This window comes from Melospiza georgiana, chromosome 1 (assembly GCF_028018845.1).
Source record: "Melospiza georgiana isolate bMelGeo1 chromosome 1, bMelGeo1.pri, whole genome shotgun sequence".
In the NCBI taxonomy this organism is placed as follows: domain Eukaryota; kingdom Metazoa; phylum Chordata; class Aves; order Passeriformes; family Passerellidae; genus Melospiza; species Melospiza georgiana.
In genome coordinates, this window is record NC_080430.1 from 152,101,882 (window position 1) to 152,121,715 (window position 19,834).

The following is a 19,834-nucleotide window of genomic DNA, read 5'->3' on the forward strand; positions in this document are numbered from 1 at the left end:
AAAAGCCGATTTTTGTTGCATCATTCAGCAATACACCAGAAGAAATCCCACAAGTCCATGTGGAGATCCACTCCCACATGAGAATTTTGTTTTGCAGCACACTTAAATACCATCTGCAAGAGAGATAAGGAACTGGAAGACACTCACAAAGCTTCAGAACACGATCATCAGTCATCCTCTGTCTCCAAAACTACCAAGTGCTAAAAAGAGCCACACCAAGAGGGTGCAAGCAAAGATGTGGGGCTGATTAATGCATTAATCAATAAACAATTCCCTTGGGTTGACAGAGGGAGAATGAGCCCATGGGACAGAGGAAAGCTCTGTGTCATGGAAGGAAAAGGGTGAGCAATGCAAGGTTAACACACATTTTTATGTTAACACACATTTAATAACAAGGGTAACACATTTTGCCCACGAACTTGACACCTACATATTGCTCCTGGGAATGTTCAAGGCCAGGTTGGATGGGGCTTGAGGCAACCTGGTCCAGTGGAAGGTGATCCTGCCCATGGCAGGGGGGTGGAATTGGATGATTTTTAAAGTCCCTTCCAAAACCCAAACCATTCTGTGATTCTGTGATTATGTACAGGTGTACTTCAGACTTCATCTAAAGGCATTACAACATTAGGTCATTTTTGGGTTTTTTTCCTCTTTTATCTTCATGGAATCTGCATTAGATCCTGTGTTTTTTGGGCCAAAAGCTTTGGTGCAGAATTTATTTCACAGCTATTACAAGGTACATTACACTAATTAGGACACACATTATGGCCTGCTCTGTGCCCTGTGATAAATCACACAATGCTGTGGTCTGGGGTAAACATTGCCATACATCTCTGGACACTACTGCATGTTTGACCACTTCCATAAATACAACTATTTCTGTGCTACAAGTAGGATTGGCTACAGGGACTAATTTATCACCATTTTCTTTCAGCACATAAACAGTGTAGTAAATTCTGTAGCTTCCAGGGGAAAAAAAAAAAAAAAAAAAAAAAGAAAAAAAGAGGCAGCAGTGGGATTTCCTTCAGTAAAGTAGCATCAGTTGTATTTTTCCTTCAGTAACACACCAATTGTTCTTCATTTTCCAAAAATATACTCGCTGTGTCATGCCTAGTGTGCAGTCAGAGACAGGTTTCTGGCTTTCAAGCTTGTCACACCTGAGAAATTGAGGTGAAGAGAGGACAGCAGGCTCAGGCTCGTAGCTTTTAAAGACTTTGGTGGTATTATGAGCTTTCCTTCCATCTATCCCCACACAGGTTTGTTCATACACAAAAGCTCCATTTCAGAGGTAAATCTTATCATTCCATCAAATGTGCTGAATTTCACACACTGCTCAACAAGTAAAGGGAGGGGGAGAAATCCTGACAAAATATTTCTGCAGAAGACCAGCAGAGGTTGGATGCTCATTGTCCCACACACACATCAAATGTGCCACCATGAGCCTGGCATGATTTCCATGGGGGTAAGCTTTATTTCAACATGCTCAGGTTCCATCCAGAGCAACTGAGACAGTTTTATAGGCTGTGAAATCTCTGGGATAGAAGAACCAGAGCTGGAGCATCACCTGGGAGTCAGATCATCACCCAACTAGAGCAGCACGAATGGGTCCTGGGACTGCAAGAATTTAATTTCACAATTAGATATCCAAGTTTAGCATAGTGTTCTAAGAACACAGTATCCATTGACTCATTGTACTCCAGCCCATCCATCCATAAAGTAAAAAAAAAGAATGGACAAAAAATAAAGTTCCACCCTGGATGATATTGCAGGTGAAGCCCCTGTTCCCCTCCCTATGGCAGAACTCACCAGAATGGTCCCTCAATTAAACAACCAAAAACATTCCCTGCATTCCCACCTGATACACCGAGAGAAAAACCATCCTGCAAGATGCTGGTTGGGGTTTTGTCCTTCCTGGACACTCCACTCTCACTTCTAGCACAGGAATCTCTGCTGCATTGAGATTTCCTCCTCCAGCAAAGTCCTGCCCTGTGGATCACACAGTGATTCGCAAGCTGCTTTGAACAGATAAATCATTTATCTAGCTAAATTTTCATGGACAATCCCACAGGCAGGACAGCTCTGGTGCTCTCCATGTAGCATGGAGCCAGCAGAATGCCACCATTTACAAACATGTCCTGGATAAAAAGGACAAAAAATTCTGAAAGCAACAGCAACTTTGCCTCCAGGTCTGCCTTACCCAGAGTGAATTTGACTTGAGAGAACAGCAGAGTCCAAGCTCCCAGGAAAGCCACCAAAAAACAAGCAGTTTTAATATCATGCAAATGACAAAGGGAGAAGGAAATGAGGTGTTTTGAAAGGGGACCAGAACATCTGGTATCAATGTAGAACCCCAATTCAGCAGGAGACAGCCTGACAGGCAGACGTGACAGCACAGAGAGGAGAGCATACAGAAGGAGACAGAGGCTTAAAACTTCAAAGGATTGTGATTATGGCTTAGGTCCTACACAGGTATGGCCTGGAAATAAAGGACATCTCCGTGTTCCAAAGTTTTGAGTGGAATTTCAGAGAGGTTTATGGCTTTTGGCACGGTTAAATATTGGGATGTTGGTTAGCCCAAACTGGAGATGTGGTGGGATATGCACCATTAAAACCCCCCTGATCCCAGTGGGATCCCTGTTCCATGAACTAAGAAAGAGGAGGATCCCTGAATTTGTCTTGTGCAGGAGGAGACACCACCAAGCAGCTCCCACAGGCTGCAGGGATGGGACTTCACTGCACAACATGAGCAAACATGACCAGCATCATGTACAGATTTGTTCTTCAGACCTAAACAGATTCCTAAGAAGGCTTCTATGTGTGTTTTCACCTGAAGATGCTTCTTTGCATTGTGGCTGTGGTCAGATTAACATTTCCACTACACTGAATTTGACAGTCAAGAGAGATGAATGTCAGCAGCCCAAGCAAGCAGATCAGTCAATGCACAAAACCCAGATAGCTCAACACAAACAAAAGCCAAGAAATGTTAAGCTCTGCTGCCACTCTATTTCCACTCCTTTGCTTCTCCATGGCATTTCAGAGCTCAGACATGCCTTGTATTGCCATTAAATGTGAATATTTCAAAAGGTGCTGCATCAACAACTGACAGTAGAGCTGTGTGGCACAACTATAGCAGCAAAGCTGGACCCTTGGCTGGACCAAAGTCCTTCAGAAAGCACTTTTTTTTCAAATAGGGCTCAAGCAGGATTAAACACCAAAGCTCATCCCGTTAATAGCCAGAGAAACACCCAACTGTGAACAACCACCGGATATCTGGAACAATTCTGCTGCAGACACTCCCACGTGTGATGGGTCAGCAAACCCCCATATCCCAAATCAAGGGAGCGAGCAAATTCCACATTAAACCAATGGGAGACAATGAAAATTAAGGACGGGCAGCCCCACCATCATGCCCAGGTGAGGAGCCTGGACCACACAAGCAGCAGCCATAGCAGCAGAACCACAGAATCACAAAATATCCTGAGCTGGAAAGGACCCACAAGGATCATCAAAATCCATCTCCTTGCCCTCCAAGAATCCACCGTGTGCCTACAGATGCATTGAAGAACTGTTGAACACACACACCAGTCCTGAAAAACCAGCACTGAAAGTTAGGGCAGCAGCTTCCATCTTCTCTTTCCCAGACACCCCAGAGACTCATATTACTTCCTCAATTACTTTGAGGGAAGAGCCAAGAAAAACAAGGCTGTGGTCCAGACATCTCTGCTGAGCCCACAGGGAAGACTGGACAGTGGTTAGAGGATTGCAAACCAGGAATTTGTTCAGAAAGAGAAAAATCCACAGCCTCAGACCTCCCACAGGAGTTGAGTTCTTTCCTCCTCTGTACAAATTTATGTTGTGTCCAGCTGCGAGGCAGAAGTGGCCAAATTGTGATGTGCAGGAGGAAATTGAGCCAACAAGACACCACTGTGCACTGTGCCTGTGTCTGAAGGAAAGAATTAGGGCTGAGCAGTCCTTCCTGGCTACAGCAGGCACTCAGAAGATTCCTGGGTGTCCAACTGCATGTCCAGCTTGAAAAATCTCCCTCAGCATCTCCAACCACTTCACTCAACCTGTTCTTGCTCAGGTGGAGGAGATGAAAAACTCCTGACGTGGAGCCTACACATGGCAGAGGCTAAGCAAACTTCAATGCCACGAGCCAAAGGCAAAGGAGTTCATAAAATAGATTTTGCCAGAGACAACCAGGCAGAATGAGATCAATCTCCAATTGAGATTGAGGCTCCTTCCAATCCAAACCATTCTGTGATTAAGAGCCCAATTATTTCCCATGAGCTGGGCTAAACCAAAAAGAAAGATATGGAGATCTGGACCTGGAGATGCAGCCCCAACAGCATAACCTGAAATAGCTCTGTCTCCATCATAACCCCACTACAGGATATCCAAGGTGCTGGCTGAGGACACGAGGGAAATTGAGACTTTGCCAACAACTTAAAAAATTCCCTTACAGCAATTCCAAACAGTGCCAAACTCTTGCCAACTAAAAAATAAGAGTGGGTACTCACTAAACCTCACAAATTTCTTTTCCTGACTCACATGCTCCTTGTTTTCCTTCCGTGGAGGATAAACCCTCCCAATTTTCCATTTGAGCAGTGGGATTGAAAATCTCATACAACCAAGCTCATGTACAAACAAAGCAGCCCTGTAGCTACACCTCAGCTCAGAAATGAGATTAATTGCCACCAGTAAAACTATGATGTTATCTGAAGATCTGCAGGATATATTGGTATTTAATGTATTAAAACAAAGGTGCAGTTACATTAAGTAAAAAGGAGTAGAGTTTTTAAAACACAGAGATCTATTTTATACCAAAGCTCAGGATTTCTTCAGAAACATCTGCAGGCAGAAACAGGACCAAAAAAAAGGCCACAGGAGAACTTAATCACACAAGACAGAAAAGCCAAGGTTAGTTTTATCCAGGTCAGGACTTTTCAAAAGTTGGGATTTTGTTTGTTTTGCCCTCATTAGAGGGAAATGCTACTGCAGAAACCATGAAAAAATTATGGGTGGGTTCACAGCTCGTGTCTGTGGCAGTGCACTTCTCCTTGGATAACATCACATCCTCGCAAACCCTGTCAGAGCATTGCCAAAGCTGATCTAACTGGCAGTGACAGAGTCAGAAATCTCTTCCCCATCAAAATCAGTTAAGACATAATAGAAAGTCTATCAACTTCCAGTCCTGTAAATATTAACTTTCAAAAGCTACTGAAAAACACAGCCTTTTGGGTTTTTTAAGGAGAAAATTGTTTATCACTTCAATATCATGAGTCAACTTCTCTCCCACCCAACTTTTTTCCTCCCCTTGTTGTCTAATAAGTAATTATAAACTGAAATTTTTAGAGTACATTGCAAATATCCCATCAGCTTGTAGAATGTCCTCCCCCCACCCATATCCATCTCTCACCATGTTTAAGTATCTGCTAAATTAGACAGAAAAGTTTTCCTTTGAATTATGGCTCCCCTACAGCAGCAGCAGAGACTATGTAAGGTATTATAAATACAGAATTTTAATTCTTAAAAGGCAATTTGAGCTGCTTATCAGAAATGCCATTTGTGAGAGAAAAAAACCACTTAGTCCAGTCAATGCCAACAGCCTCTGCAGGGCAGATCTGGGAAAACTTTACCTCAGTCAAGAAACAGCACTTAGAACCATGGAATGGTTTGGGGTGGAAGGGACCTTCAAGACCATCCAGTTCCACCCCCTGCTATGGGCAGGGACACCTTCCACCAGGCCAAGCTGCTCAGAGCTCCACCCAAACTGGCCTTGAACAATCTAAGAACCCTTTTCTTCTAAAAATCCCCCACTTTCCTGAAAATAAATGTGGGGAAAATATTTCAGCAGGATTTGTTTCAATAGGACAAGGGGGAATGGCTTTAAGCTAAAAGAATGTTGATTTAGATAAGATATTAGGACAAAATTATTTACAGTGTTGGTGGTAAACACTGGAAAAGGTGGTGGATACCCCATCCCTGGAAACATTCCAGGTCAGGTTAGATGGGGTTCTGAGCAAGGGGATGTGGTTGAGGATGTCCCTGATCATTGGACTTGGTGACCTTTAACAGCTCCTTCTTACCTGAACTATTTCATGATTTGTAAAGATTTCCAGCACTGAGCTTTTTTTTAGCCTGCTTACATTATAGATACAGTAGGGCAAGGAAAAGGAAAGGGAAGAAAAAGAAAAATGGAAGGGCAGGAAGAAAGGAAAATGGAAAAAAGGCAGATCTCTAGACAGTGAGGGAAAGGAAAAGAAGAGGAAAAGGAAGGAAAAGGACAGGGAAATTGATGGGGAAAGGAAGAGGGAAAGAGAAAAAAACACAAGGTTTTTCTTGTCCAATTTACAGGTCAGAGAAAAATGGAAACACCATCTTTCCTCAACTGGCACTGGGAGGGTATGGAGCTATTTAAAAATACAGTGATATGCCAAATTTACTAATTCCTACAAAAATCAATGTCCCCAGCCACTGGCTTTTGTTTCCTAATAGAGGCCTTGCATGTGCTTAAGTTAACTGAGCTCTGGTCGATACATGATGTAATTTTATGTATTTTTATTATAAAAATGCCTCCAGTGTGACAAAAGGCTGGTTCTAAGTGCAGGGGAGGATACAGACTGTTCAATGCCCCTGGCAACAGCTTAATGGGAAAGCACAGATATTTTAAATTGCTTTTAAATCACTTCTAGATATTTCACCCCCAAAACTGTAACTTACTGAACAACTACACCTTATTGGGAATGAGCAATGCCAGCACGCACTGACAATATTTTTCATTTGGCAAAGGTGCTCTGATCCTTTGGAATAATATTCACACAGAACAGCATTGAAGTTGAACTTTTTCAATTCTCTGCTTGCAGGTTTCCTTTATTTACTTCGGCATTTATTTATTTTTTATGTTCTGTTTAAAAACCAAAATTGATAGATTTCTTTATCTGCTTCCCAGCTGCTCTTTCAAAACAGACAGAGAATACTTTTTTCTAACCTAAAATACAGTCCTAGCTCAAAGATTTCCAGGACAAGATCCTTCCTGGCTGGCCAGCTTGAGCCAGAGCAGATCATCTCAGGCAATTACATTGCTGAGGAGACTGGGATTGATGGCATAAACCAACCTGCAGAAACAACATTAAAACCACAAACATTGATTTAAAACATCTCGAAATGCTGAAATGCTCTCTCTGTGTGACAGGCACTGTGCCATGGCCTCTATCCTTCATTATCCTGACCCTCCTTGACTTTATGATCTCTCCTGCCCTGCTATGGGTTGTCGCTATCCTGGAAAATGAGAGTGGGAAGCAGAACTGAATTGGGAAGTCACGAAGAATTTCGAAATTTCATCAACATTTCAAATTTTATAGAAAATCTGTCATTTCAGAAGAGAGTGATGTCCTTTCCCTTGGAATTCATACAGCAGATTTGGATAGTGCCACAGGGTTTCCTCCTCTTACTGTTTGATGCTGGGTGAGTATTTTTTTGGGCTCTGGAGATCATTCCTGTGCAATCACTGCTTGTTTGCCTTCCTCTGCTCTGTAGCTGCCAACACAATCCTCTTCCAAACCTACACACAGCTCAACATTGTGATCCATCTCTGAGGGATGCTGATCACAATGTTGAGCTGTGTGTAGGTCTGGAAGAGCATTTTGTTGTTGGAACAAGAAGATCTGTAATGTCCCTTCCAACCCAAAGCATTTCATGGATTCTGTGATTCCCAGAGTGGCTGCTCTAACACCACCCCTTACATGGTATCTCCATCTCTACATACTGTGAGAGGACAGGGAAAAAGAGGAAATATCCCAACCATGGCTCCATAAAATAGCCTCAATTTTGCAGCAAGCAAGCTGGAGGGCTGCCATTTCATTCAGCTGAAATAGAAATGCATTCAGCCTTTTGGACCTCTAAAGGCAGAAGTAACTCACATCAGCTTCTTCCTTTCTGCTCAGGAAAATAAAGGGACATCTGGATTTACCGCTTTTGCTGGTACCTTGCACACACTGTCATCCCAAACCAGCACAAGAACCTGCCTGTGTGAGGGGGAGATGTTTTTCAAAGCACACCAAAAAAATCCAAATCTGGCAATAAGGAGCAAACAGAAAGCTGCAAGGCCCAGGGATGCAGATAATTCAAAATATACTGATGGGCCCTGCAAAATAGAGGCTGCAGCCAAAAGGTCTGGCCTGACACAGGACAGATTCACTGGCAGCTCACTGCAGAAATGAAGGTGGTTTCACAGATGTCTCTGCCCTAAGACAAAGAGGCACCTGCTCTTGATTTTGGAACCTGAGTTTCTGTAAAATCCAGGTCAAAAGAGGAAAATTAATCCTCATCCTTTAAAAACTTGATGCATAAATAAATCAAATTAAATCCTCAACTCTACCACAGAATCCCCACCACAAATTGGCAGCCATTAGATAGAGGGAGGGCAAGGGCAGTTTCATCTTTCCCCCACCACACTTAAGAAGAAAAAGAGAACATTTTTAGGCTGGAAAAGAGGTCACTAGAGCTGCTGCCATAGTGTGAGATGTGGGAACAACATTAATTTCTATATCCATGTGTTTTCAGGTGCTGGTGCTTGATCCAAACACCTGCACAGCACAGGAAATCTTCCATCAATCCCTTAATATGCAGTGGAAATTATTCTCAATTTTTGAATATTACAAACATCCAGGAGCTGCCCTTAGCTACTGCAATAACTGTAATTTTACTTCCCTATATTGCCTTACATCACAAAGAAAATAAAAATCATAAAATTATAAAATCACAGAATGGTTTGGGTTGGAAGGGATCTTAAAGATCATCCAGTTCTACCCCCTGCCATGGGCAGGGACATCTTCCACTATCCAGGTTGCTCCAAGTCCCATCCAACCTTGGACACTTTAAGGGATGGAGCAGCCACAGCTTCTCTGGGCAACTTTTGCCAAGGTCTCACCACCCTCACAGGGAAGAATTTCTTCCTAATCTCTAATCTAAATCTCCCTTCTGTCAGTTTAAAGCCATTTCCTCTTGTCCTGTCCCTCCATCCCTTGTCCAAAGTCCCTCTCCAGTCCTTCTGAAGCCCCTTCAGGCACTGGAAGAGGCTCTGAGGTCTCACTGGAGCCTTCCCTTCTCTAGGCAAAACAGCCCCAACTCTTCCATCCCATCTTCCAAGGAGAGGTGCTCCAGCCTTCTCATTAGAAATCCTTCCTTAACACCCAGGTTTTCCCCATCTGAGGAGCACTCCCAAATCACAAGAAACCCTCTTCCCATGTGGTGCACGGCAGACACCTCCCCGCAGCCCGACAGCAGCGCTGGCATCCAACAGTGGAAACTTTCCCTCCATTTGCACGCTCGGCTCTGCCAAAAACAAAGCACCCTGCTCAAGTGGGAGAACACCTTCCTACTTGTTCAGGGAAGGCCAGGGAATTTGTGCAGATCCCTGGTGATTTGGAGGCAGCACTTCTCAAGGAAGACAACCGAGCTCAGAGCAGCAACTCTCAGCGCTAAGGAGCTTAGGAGGGTGGCCCAGGGAATCAGCAATCCCAGCACATCACAGCCACACGGCCTTGCCCACGGCTGTCACTTTGAGGAGAGTTTGCTACACAACCAGCACAGAGATTATCTTGTTCCCTTGCAGGAATGCAAGGATTGAGATGCAGGGGGGAAAGCAGCAGGACGGGAGCTGCAGGCTTTGTGGAGGCGAAGCCAGCTCCACTCACTGAGCAGGGACCACCACATGGAGGAATTCCGGCCAGAAACCACCCCAGCGCTGGAATGCTGGCCAAGAAAGCGGTTTGAGAAAACACAAAATGTGCCAGCAGCCTGATGACACTGCCCATTGCTCTGAGGGGGGGTGCACTGAATGCCAGGACATTCCCATCAAGGCAGGAGTGGGTAGTTATCAGATTATCCCACCACCCAGGGAGAAGGGATTTTGGGTCACCACAGGGCTCACACCACATGCTGGATTTTGGGTCACCACAGTGTTCACACCACGTGCTGGCAGCTGGGAGAGCCACACGAGGGTGTTGCATAATGGCTCTTTTTCCTTTCCACACACACTCAGAGACATCCCACAGAGCAGTGCCACAACCAGGGATCTCCTGTGTGGTGAGCACACGGAGCAGCTTGCTGAGAGCCAGTTCCACCAGGAGTTCACAAAGAATCATGGAATTGTTTAGGTTGGAAAAGACCTTTAACATCACCAAGTTCCACCATTAACCAAGCACTGACTGCAAAGGCCACCACTATGCCATGTCTCCATATGCCTGTCACTACTGGAATTAAATACACATCACACTGCAACATGTCACAGACATATTTTATGAAAAATCCTTTTACTGGGATCTTTTCCCCTGAGAAGCTTCAGCTTCCCCATGTTTTGCTGCTTTGGAATGTGATCAGGAGAACTGTTTACCCAGCATGTGAATTGTTTTTACCTGATGACCAATGACAGCCACCTGTGTCGAGGCTGTGAGCAGTCACAAGATTTTAGGATCGTTCCATTCCTTCCCTTTCAAGCCTTCTGATGAAAGCCTTTCTTCTATATTTTTAGTATAGTTTTATTATACCATTTTCTTTTAATATAATATATATAATAAAATAATAAATCATCCTCTTGAAACATGGAGTCAAGATTCTCATCTCTTCCCTCGTCCTGGGACCCCTGTGAGCACCACCACACGTGCCACATCCATACACCTGTTAAATCCCTCCAACACTTCCTTGGGCAGCCTGTTCTAATGCTTGGCAACTCTTTTGGTGAAGAAATTATTCCTAATATCAAATCTAAACCTCCTCTTGTGTCACCATCATATTTTCTGAAAAATCTCTTCACCAGGATTTCGTCTCCTGGGAAGCTGAGAAGTCTCAGAGGAAAAATGAAAACAATAATTATCTGATTTGCTTCTTCCATATTTTGCTGCTTTGGAATGTGGTTGGACATTGTTTCCAACTGGTCACTGTTTGATTGGTTTCATGTGAATTGTTTTGACTTAATGACCAACCACGGTCCAGCTGTGTTGAGGCTCTGGAAAGAGTCACAAAATTTTCATTACTATCTTTTAGCCTTCTGTCTGTATCCTTTCTCTATTCTTTAGTATAGTTTAGTATAGCATTCTTTAATATAATATAGATCATAAAATAATAAATTAGCCTTCTAAGAACATGGGGTCAGATTCTCAATTCCTCCTCCATTTGGGGAACTCAGAAAATATCACACCCTGCCACCACTTGAGGCCATTTCCTCTTGTCCCATCACCAGCTTTGAGCCCTTCTATGTGCCCTTGGACAAAGCACCCAGGTCCTTCACACCCCTGAAGACAAAATCAGCGTGTGTGTTCATGAAAAGCAGTATTTGTGAGGTTCACCACTGACACCTGAAGAGATCAGAAGGCTGGAGACAAGGAGAAAATGCAATGAGATCTAACAAGGACCTGGGCACAATGAGGACATCAACACATGGATGTTTCATCTCCATTTGTTTTAAAGGCTTATTTTATGGATAGTTGTGTGCACACAGATGTACATTTATGACTGATAAAACCACAGCTTTTCCAATTACTGTGCCTATAACTGAAAGCACCAATGACCAGCCAGAGACAAAGACAGAAAACCACTCAGTGACACACAAAAAGTTTGAGCAGTGAGGCTGATGCTGGACACAAATCCAGGCACCAGCTTAGCCCCAGTCAACCTCTCTTACTTGCATCACCTGAATGGCTGAAGCACGGGTCAGCCCAGTTGAACAAAGTCCCCAGGGGGAGCCTGCTGGTCTACTTAGCAAGGAGTGGCCTCTCCAGACCTCAGCAGCCTCTGGCAAACACTTGGTGATGTGGATGAAGGGCTGGGGCCAGGGAGCACCTTGTGCTTGTGCCCTGTGCAGCCCTTCCAGCACAAGCGCCTTCACCAGTGCTCACCCAGCACAGAGCATGAAAAAGCTCAAAACAACTCCACTGCCTGGACTTGCAGGGTATCAGGAGGTGAAGAAAAACAAATCTGAGCAGGGAGAGATTTGGACTCTCAGCTGTAATTCTGCCCTTCTATAGCTTTGCTCCCAAAGCACCACCTGTGGCTAACAACAGTGAGGTTTTCAGGAGCATTCCACACCCAACTTAGAGTGTGTGGCTCTTCCCTAAGGGTTTCCATCCACTTTTCTCATCATGCAGCAGATAGACAGGGAGAGCAACAGACCCCTGGTACACATGGGGTGAGGAGAGGGCGATCAACAAGTGTGCAAGAGCACAAATTCAACACAGGGACCGTGACAGGACTGACAGGTTAACAAATTGATGGGGACTAAAATGTTGTCAATACAGCAAAGGATCACCATGAGAGCTGGGGATAGAGATCCTGAGCCCAGCATGGCTGACACCATCAGTGCAGCTCCCAAAGCACCACAGGACTTTCACATTCATCACACTTGGTGCTTTTTACAATTCACTCTACCACCACCAATGCCCTGCACTGGGTGACTCCAGGTCCAGCAAGAGCAAGACTGGTCAGAGACACAGAAATGCCACAAGAGTTATTTCCCCCCTCACTGCTGAAACAATCTGCTCCATCACCTGGCTAATTACAGCTTTTTTTTTTCTTTTTCATTGTCCAGGTTGTTCCCAGAGGCCACACTCCCATGTAGCTGCTCCTTTCTGCCACACAGAACAAACTGCACATGAAAGTAAGAAATGGGAAGAGAAAACCATAAAGCTGAGAAAAGATGCCCTCAGCAAAATTTGTTTTAAGGCACAACTAGCTGGTACTGAAAGCCAAATCCTCTGGTTTTCAGCCCAGACCCGTGTGGGAGGACAATTTGTGTTCTCTCTCTCCAGCCAGATGTGGTGCTTGGGGACTATTCAGGACAGCAGTAACACCACTAAAGCTCTGGGCTCAGTCCTGCTGGGAGCAGATCCAGGGGAATGAGCACTGGGATTCAGGGAAACATCACCTGTATCAAAGGGGACACCCATCACACTGATTCAGCACCAGTGCTGCCACAGGGGACAGGAAAATTACACAAAGCACTGCTCCCTCCCCAAACATGAATCAGTTTCTGTCTCCAGGGTCACTGAGAAGGAGTCCTATAAACCTCCCTATGCCTCCAAGGGGAGGTAAACCAGGTGGGAGGGACAGGATAATCCCAAAAAAAGCCAGTGGAACTTGGCTGTGGCTGTGCTGCCCACAAATGGATCTGCCACAGCTGGATCTGCTGCTGGAGCAAACAGCAATTTCCCTGGGAGGGGACACATGAACATCCCAACAGTGTGACACGGACCAGCTCTCCCCTGCTTGCTTTTCACACTGCCCAGGAGACCAACAAGGCTTTGCCACCTTGGCAGGAGTTTCCAAGATGAGTAACATGAAGTTAAATCTGAAGATCTGCAGAACAATGCAGTTCTCAGTGATTTCAGGGAATTTGGGGATGGACAGTTTAGTAGGGCTTGTAGTTTCAGGGTGATGGTTTCAAACTGAAAGAGGGTAGGGGTTCAGGTGAGATATAAGATTTTGGAAAGACACAAAAATGTTGGCCACAGAGGTGGCAGGTGCCCCATGGCTAGAAAGATTCAAGGTCAGGTGGGATGAGGCTCTGAGCAAGAAGATGAAGTTGGAAATGTCCCATCATTGGACATCTCATTGCTCATTGAATTTTATGACCTTCAAAAGTTGTTCCCAACCCAGACTATTCCACGATTCAAATTCTGCCTGGCATCCTTAGGCACCCAAGTTTCAAAGCACTGCATTCTCCATGTTTATTTTATTTCTGTGCATGGTTTGCTCCAGAGATAAAGACATGAAACCAGCAAAGGATAAAGACAATGAGAACACAGGGAGAACATGAAAATATGGCCAAAGCTCTGAGACAACTCCTGGATAAGGTTGCTTTCCATATGAATGAAGATAAAGCAACTCATTCCAAAAGGGAGTGAAACTCCTATAAAATGAAAGTCATGGGGGAAAAAAAGGTTTCTCAAGGGAAAAATTTTATTTGCATCTGCCTGAGCCCCATAATTCCACGTTCAGGTGACCCTCTCCTGAAGAGATGCTCTTACCAGCTGCTTCCCAAGTCCTGCTCTCCTGGGCACACAAGAATTTCTTCTAATCTGGAAGAAAAAGTAGGACAGCTGATAAGTACTGGGAAAAAAAAAATTCACTGTCATGGTTAAGGACATGGCAACCAAGAGCTCTGATATCCAGGCACATTCTGAACTGACCTGCAGGAACAGGTACAAAAACAACTGTTGGTTCCTCAAAACATCACAGCTGAGCATGGGGAACAGGACCTCGTTTTGCAAAGAAAGTTGATATGAATCTTTAAAATTCCTAGAAGGTTACAATATTTCCAGCTTAGCAACAGTACTAAAGTAGGGGGTTGGAATTGTTTGCAGAACACCTGCAAAAATAATAAATTATATTAAAACCTTATAAAAAATAACAAAAAAAAAAAAAAAAAAAAAAAAAAAAAAAAAAAAAAACCCACAAATTAAAATCTTCAATGGAAAAGGATAATCCCTTGTTTAAGTGTCCAGTTTTGCTGTGGGAGGAGCACTCTGGCCACAATCCAGTTGAGCATTTCAGTGTGTCAGATCTGAGAGAAGAGGGAGAACCCTGCTGAATCAAGGTCTTGGCATTTCTCACCAGCTGCTTGTTTCTCTCTCCTGCTGGCCTTCAAACACGTACACACACTCCTACCTTCCAAGAATTTCCAATTTTAGCTTTTATTCTAGAAACAACACCCCCTGGTTACAAAAGCGGCCGATATTGCTGCCAGGAAAAAGCACTTGTAGAACCCCAAGGGGCAGGTCCTGCATTAGATGAGCACCAGGCAGCTCTCAAGAGCTCACAAAAGGCATTTTAATGAATATTCCTGCTTGCGTTGCTCAATTAACACCAGTGAGGAAGCCCTTCACACACTGCCTTCAGCTCTGGTCACTGTGGGCTGAACACTTTGATAATCCTTTTGCATTTATAAATGCTTCCTATACAAATGGCTTATACTTCCTACATGCATGCTGTCTACAGAAAGCTCAGTTAAGAAAAAAAGTCTAAAAAAAAAAAAAAAAATTAAAAAAATATGCAATTTCCCCAGAGAGAGAAATTCAGAGATAAAATTGCAGCAATGATTTATATCTGCCCAGAGGAGCAGAGCAGCAATCCCAGCCCTTGGTGACCTCTGTGCAAACACACCAAGCCAATTACACACTGTGACAGAGGATTTTCTTGTTGCTCGGAGTGAGAAACATCAAAAAGTGGTGCAAGTAGTGAGTGTGTGCTGCTGAGCAGGCTGGGGACAACCAGCCTCGAGGTTTAATCAAGATTTGGATCCAGTTGTGTGAGGGGTTTTGTAAACACTGATCTTATGGAGTTGTTACATCTGGAGGATGTAATTCCCACTGACCTGCCCGTTTAACCTATGGAAATCACCACAGGGCAACTCAGCTCAATCCTCCCACTCCTTCCCTTCCTGTTTCCCTTCAGATGAGTGCTAATCCACCTCATCCTTCAGCGTCCCACACTTGGGACATGCCCAGCAGCGCTTCTATGTCCTTTGGCATGATAAAAGGCAAAACACAAACTTTTTACAGCCACCAGTCATAGCCAGCAGCTGACAGAAGAAATGCTCTCAGCTTCCCAGAGTTACAGAATAATTTAGGTTAGAAAAGACCTTTCAGACCCACTAGTTCAACTACTAAGTACTGCCAAGGCCACCCAACCTATGTCCCCAAGCGCTACATCCACACATCTTTAAATACTTCCAGGAATGGTGACTCAACCATGTCCTTGGGTAGCCTCTTCCAATGCTTGAAAAACCTCTCAGTGAGGAATTTTTTCCTTAGATCAAATCTAAACCCCCTTGGTGCAAGCTGAGACTGTTTCCTCTTGTCCTGCCACTTGCTGCTTGGGAAGAGTGGGCAGGACATGGTGATGTGCAGACCCCTGGTTTGGCCCAGGACATCCTGGTTCCAGCTTCTTGTTGAGCCACACCATCACTGCTCAGGTTATAAGGATGCTTTTTCTCCTGGACATCCCAGAGCCCCTTTCCTTCACCCTGTTTCTTTAGGAAAAAAAAAAAAAAAAAAAAAATCCCCAAAAAACCCCCAAAAACCCAAAAAAAAAAAAAAAAAAAACAAAAAAAAAAACAAAAAAAAAAAAAAAAAAAAAAACAAAAAAAAAAAAAAAATACCCCTAAAAACAAAAACCAGGGGGGCTGAGAGCTGGGAATTTGTGACTTGACAGGCCATTCTTTTCTGGTCCAGAAAAAAAAATTAAAAAACAATATTATAAGAGGTGCATTTAAGTCTGGATTTTAACCATCATAGGCTCACTGTCCCTATTTCCTGCAGGGTATCACTCAGAGTAGCCAAACCCCAGGTGATTCCAGCAGGAGAAAGAAATACAGCAGCAGCTACTTCAGAGGATTCAAAACTCAGCTCATCCTACCAGTGCCCACAAGGACACTGAAATTCCAGATCCCATCTGCTCCCCAAAAGAGGAAGTTATCCCTCCTCCTGAGATGTTTACAAGGGGAAAACTCAGGGATCAGTTTTACAGAAAACCACCTCAACTTCCCAGCTGGTGCTTTGAGTCTTCCCCAGTCTGCTCCATCCATGCTGTGCATTCCATCATCTGCTTGGAACTGGGATGGGAGCATCCTTTTCTAACACCCCAGCTTAATAATTAAGCACCAGCTTAATTATTATACTTTGTGCATTTTGGGGAGTTTTGCCTGTTTCCGTATTTGTTTGAAGAATTCAACCATGGGGCAAAACAATTTCTGCCTGCACTGAGAGAGGAAACACTCCTGACTGTTTAGGTGAGATTAATTTCAGGATTGTGGCCAGACTGAGGAAATTGGTGGCAGAAATCCTTCATAGCTGGATAATGAGGTTGTGGCTTTATGAGTAATTCTCCTGAGTTATGTGCCTGGCACCTTGGGTGTGGGTGACACATTCCTTCCTCCCCTCCATTTTTTGAATGGGAAATGTCATCCAAGTGCACAAACACAGTGTTTATTAAAAAAAAAAAGTAAAAATAGCAACAACACAGCTCATGAGGTGGAGGCACAGATTGCATCTGACTTGTACAATGTACAATCAGCTGCTGTCAGGAGGAATTTCCCTGCTGGGTTCTCCAGGAATATCCCCAAACCCCATCACAACTGTGATGTACCCAATATTCCAAACATCTAAAGAGCCTCTGGGGTGGAAATCAGGACAGCACCAAGCCAAATCAACAAAAACACTCCCCTGAACACCTCTGTTGTACCAATATTTTTGATATGGAGAGATTAATCCAGGCTTCCTCACTCCCTGCTGCTGAGCCACCTCACATCCCCACCCATGGTTCTGCACTATTCCTCCTCCCAGCCCAAAATGGCATCCCTGGATGGCAACCAGCTCCCCCTTTTTGAGCAAGCAAAGGCTTTCACATGGAGGTCACCTGAAGTTTTAATGCTGCCAAAGCTGAGCTGCAAGGAAATTAGAGAGGAGGAAGGGCAGCATATTTGTGGAGATGCCTCTGCACCAGCTGGAGCCATCACCTTCCATCACTCAGCTCCTTTTTGGGAATTCTCCATGCCCTCCCCTCTAATGACAGTTCCTGCTGTCTTTAGAGGGGAGGGCATGGAGAATTCCCAAAAAGGCACATCCACCCTGCTCCTCTTGGAGGATGAATGAGCAGATGGGACCAGTGGAAGATGGATGAACTGCACAACTGGAGTCCTTCCAATCCAGTAACTCCCACTCAAAAGATGCAAAGATCCTTCAGGGGTCAGAACCTTTTTTTTTAGAGGTAGGAACAGGATCAAGGAAGACATGCAGGTGGTTACTGAGAGGCTGTGCAGACTAACTCATGTCTGCATGGTTGGTTTTACCATTCCCCAAATTCCTGCTTTGCTTGCTTATTCCCCAGCCAACCCACTGCACTATTACAGCAAAATAAGCACAATCCTGAAGAGTTTTGAAATTAATATGATGGGCTTGCAAGCATCTTCCATCATGCAGAGCTAAAATTAAAATGTACACCCGCCCTCGCCTCACTCCCTGAAATCCACCAGGCAGAAACTTCCCTGTGTCAAATCAAGAGACTCCAACAGCTGAAGGAGTTAATGGAAAACTGCATTTCAGCTGCTACCAGGCTTCAGAGCAGGGTTCCAGCCCCACCACCACGTCTGCTCCAGCAGACTGCCCCTGCCTGACACACAGCAAAGATGATTTAGAGCAGCTTCCTCCATCACAGGGCTGACAATCATCCTCCAGTATAAATGGCTATGAGAGAAGCAGGGGAATGGTGGTTTCCAGACATTTTGGAGAAGGAAAAGGCAAACATGAGGTTTTCTCAGGAAAAATTTGCTGAAGAGCTCATGAGTGTTCTGCCTGCACCATCACACTGAAATGAGAGAAGTGAAAAACAGAAACCAGAAGAGAATTCATTCAATTTCTGCAAAAACCTCAGGGGACAGCTGGGAGCAAACACAAAGTTCAGGGACAACCTCACAATGACACTTCATGAGGCATCCCAAAGGAGAAAAAGCTTCCGAGAATCACAGAATCACAGAATGGTTTGGTTGGAAGGACCTTAAAGAACATCTTGGTCCAAGCCCCTGCCATGGGCAGGGACACCAGACCAGGTTGCTCAAGCCCTGTCCAAACTGGCCTAGAACACTTCCAGTGATGGAAAATCCACAGCATTTTTGGGAAATATGTTCCAGTGCTCCCAACCCTCACATGGAAAAATTTCTTCTAAATATCTAATACAAACATGGCCTTTTTTCAGTCCGAAGCCATTCCCTCTTGCTACTCCATGCCCTTGTCCAAACTCTCTCTCCGGCTCTCTTGGAATCCCTTTAGGCACTGGAAGGGGCTCTCAGCTTTCCCTGGAGCTTTCCTGTCCTCAGGCTGAACAACCCCAGCTCTCTCAGCCTGTCTCCATAGCTCCAGTCCTGTGATCAGATTAGTGTCCCTCCATCTGAACCACCTGGGGAAACATCTCCACCCTCAATGCAACATCAACAGAGAAATTTGGGGCAAAGACCTAACACTGAGCTACCCGGCCAGGGCAAACCCCTGACATCTGAGCTACAGCTGGTCCTACACTGCAGTTCCAGCTCAGATGAGCAGTTCTATCAGAGGGACAGACCCTGACTCACAGCCCTGAAATCACTGTGAAAACCTTGCTCATCGGCAAGGCACCAACATGGCAAGTCAAGACATTCCCAAGGTCTTCCCAAACTGATTTTTCTTTTCCTCATGTACATGGCTGACATTTCCTTTGTGGCTCATCACACCATCAGGACCACAGGAAGAAAACCAACACCCTCTCAGACACCTTCTGGGAGAGCAAACACAGCTGCCTGCGCTTGATGGCAATTTTGGGGTTGAAATTCAGATGCAGATTGCTGCCAAAACAACCACCCTGGGGGAGCTGTTGCTTTTTCTCTTGAGACACAGAGACACTTTCCATTTCTTCCCTCCCCTTACTTCTACTGATTTTACCGGATTTCTTAGAGAAGGGAACAGCAATTGCATGACTCAGAGGGAGAATCATCTTCTACCCAGCACAGAAATGCTCACGTGCACACAAGGAGATGGGTGAGACACAGACTTTTGTCCCAGGCCATGGTATCAGACTGGCAAAGCTCTGTCACGTGCCCAGAAGGAAACACAGGCAAGAGAAGAAGCACCAGCACCAAGAGTCAGAGGCTGAAATTGCAGGGATGTGATGAACAGAAAGAGGTTTCCTGCAAGAAACCACCAAGCCAAACATGAAAGTCCTCATCCCATGTGCAGTGGAGGTCACAGGAGGAGAAATCTGCAACTTTCTGCATGGAAGAGGCTGTGTGGGATCAGGACAGGATGATCAA

At 44.7% G+C, this 19,834-nt stretch overlaps 1 protein-coding gene across 4 annotated transcripts in view; it reads right to left on the minus strand.

Annotated features, from left to right (window-relative positions):
- TSNARE1 (t-SNARE domain containing 1) overlaps positions 1 to 19,834 on the minus strand; it is a 469,627-nt gene that overhangs the window by 410,816 nt on the left and 38,977 nt on the right. For all 4 annotated transcript variants that reach the window (XM_058029909.1, XM_058029926.1, XM_058029901.1 and 1 more), the window contains exon 3: positions 14,025 to 14,075. The gene's annotated coding sequence lies outside the window, so the exon portion shown is untranslated. The remainder of the gene's footprint in view (positions 1 to 14,024; positions 14,076 to 19,834) is intronic.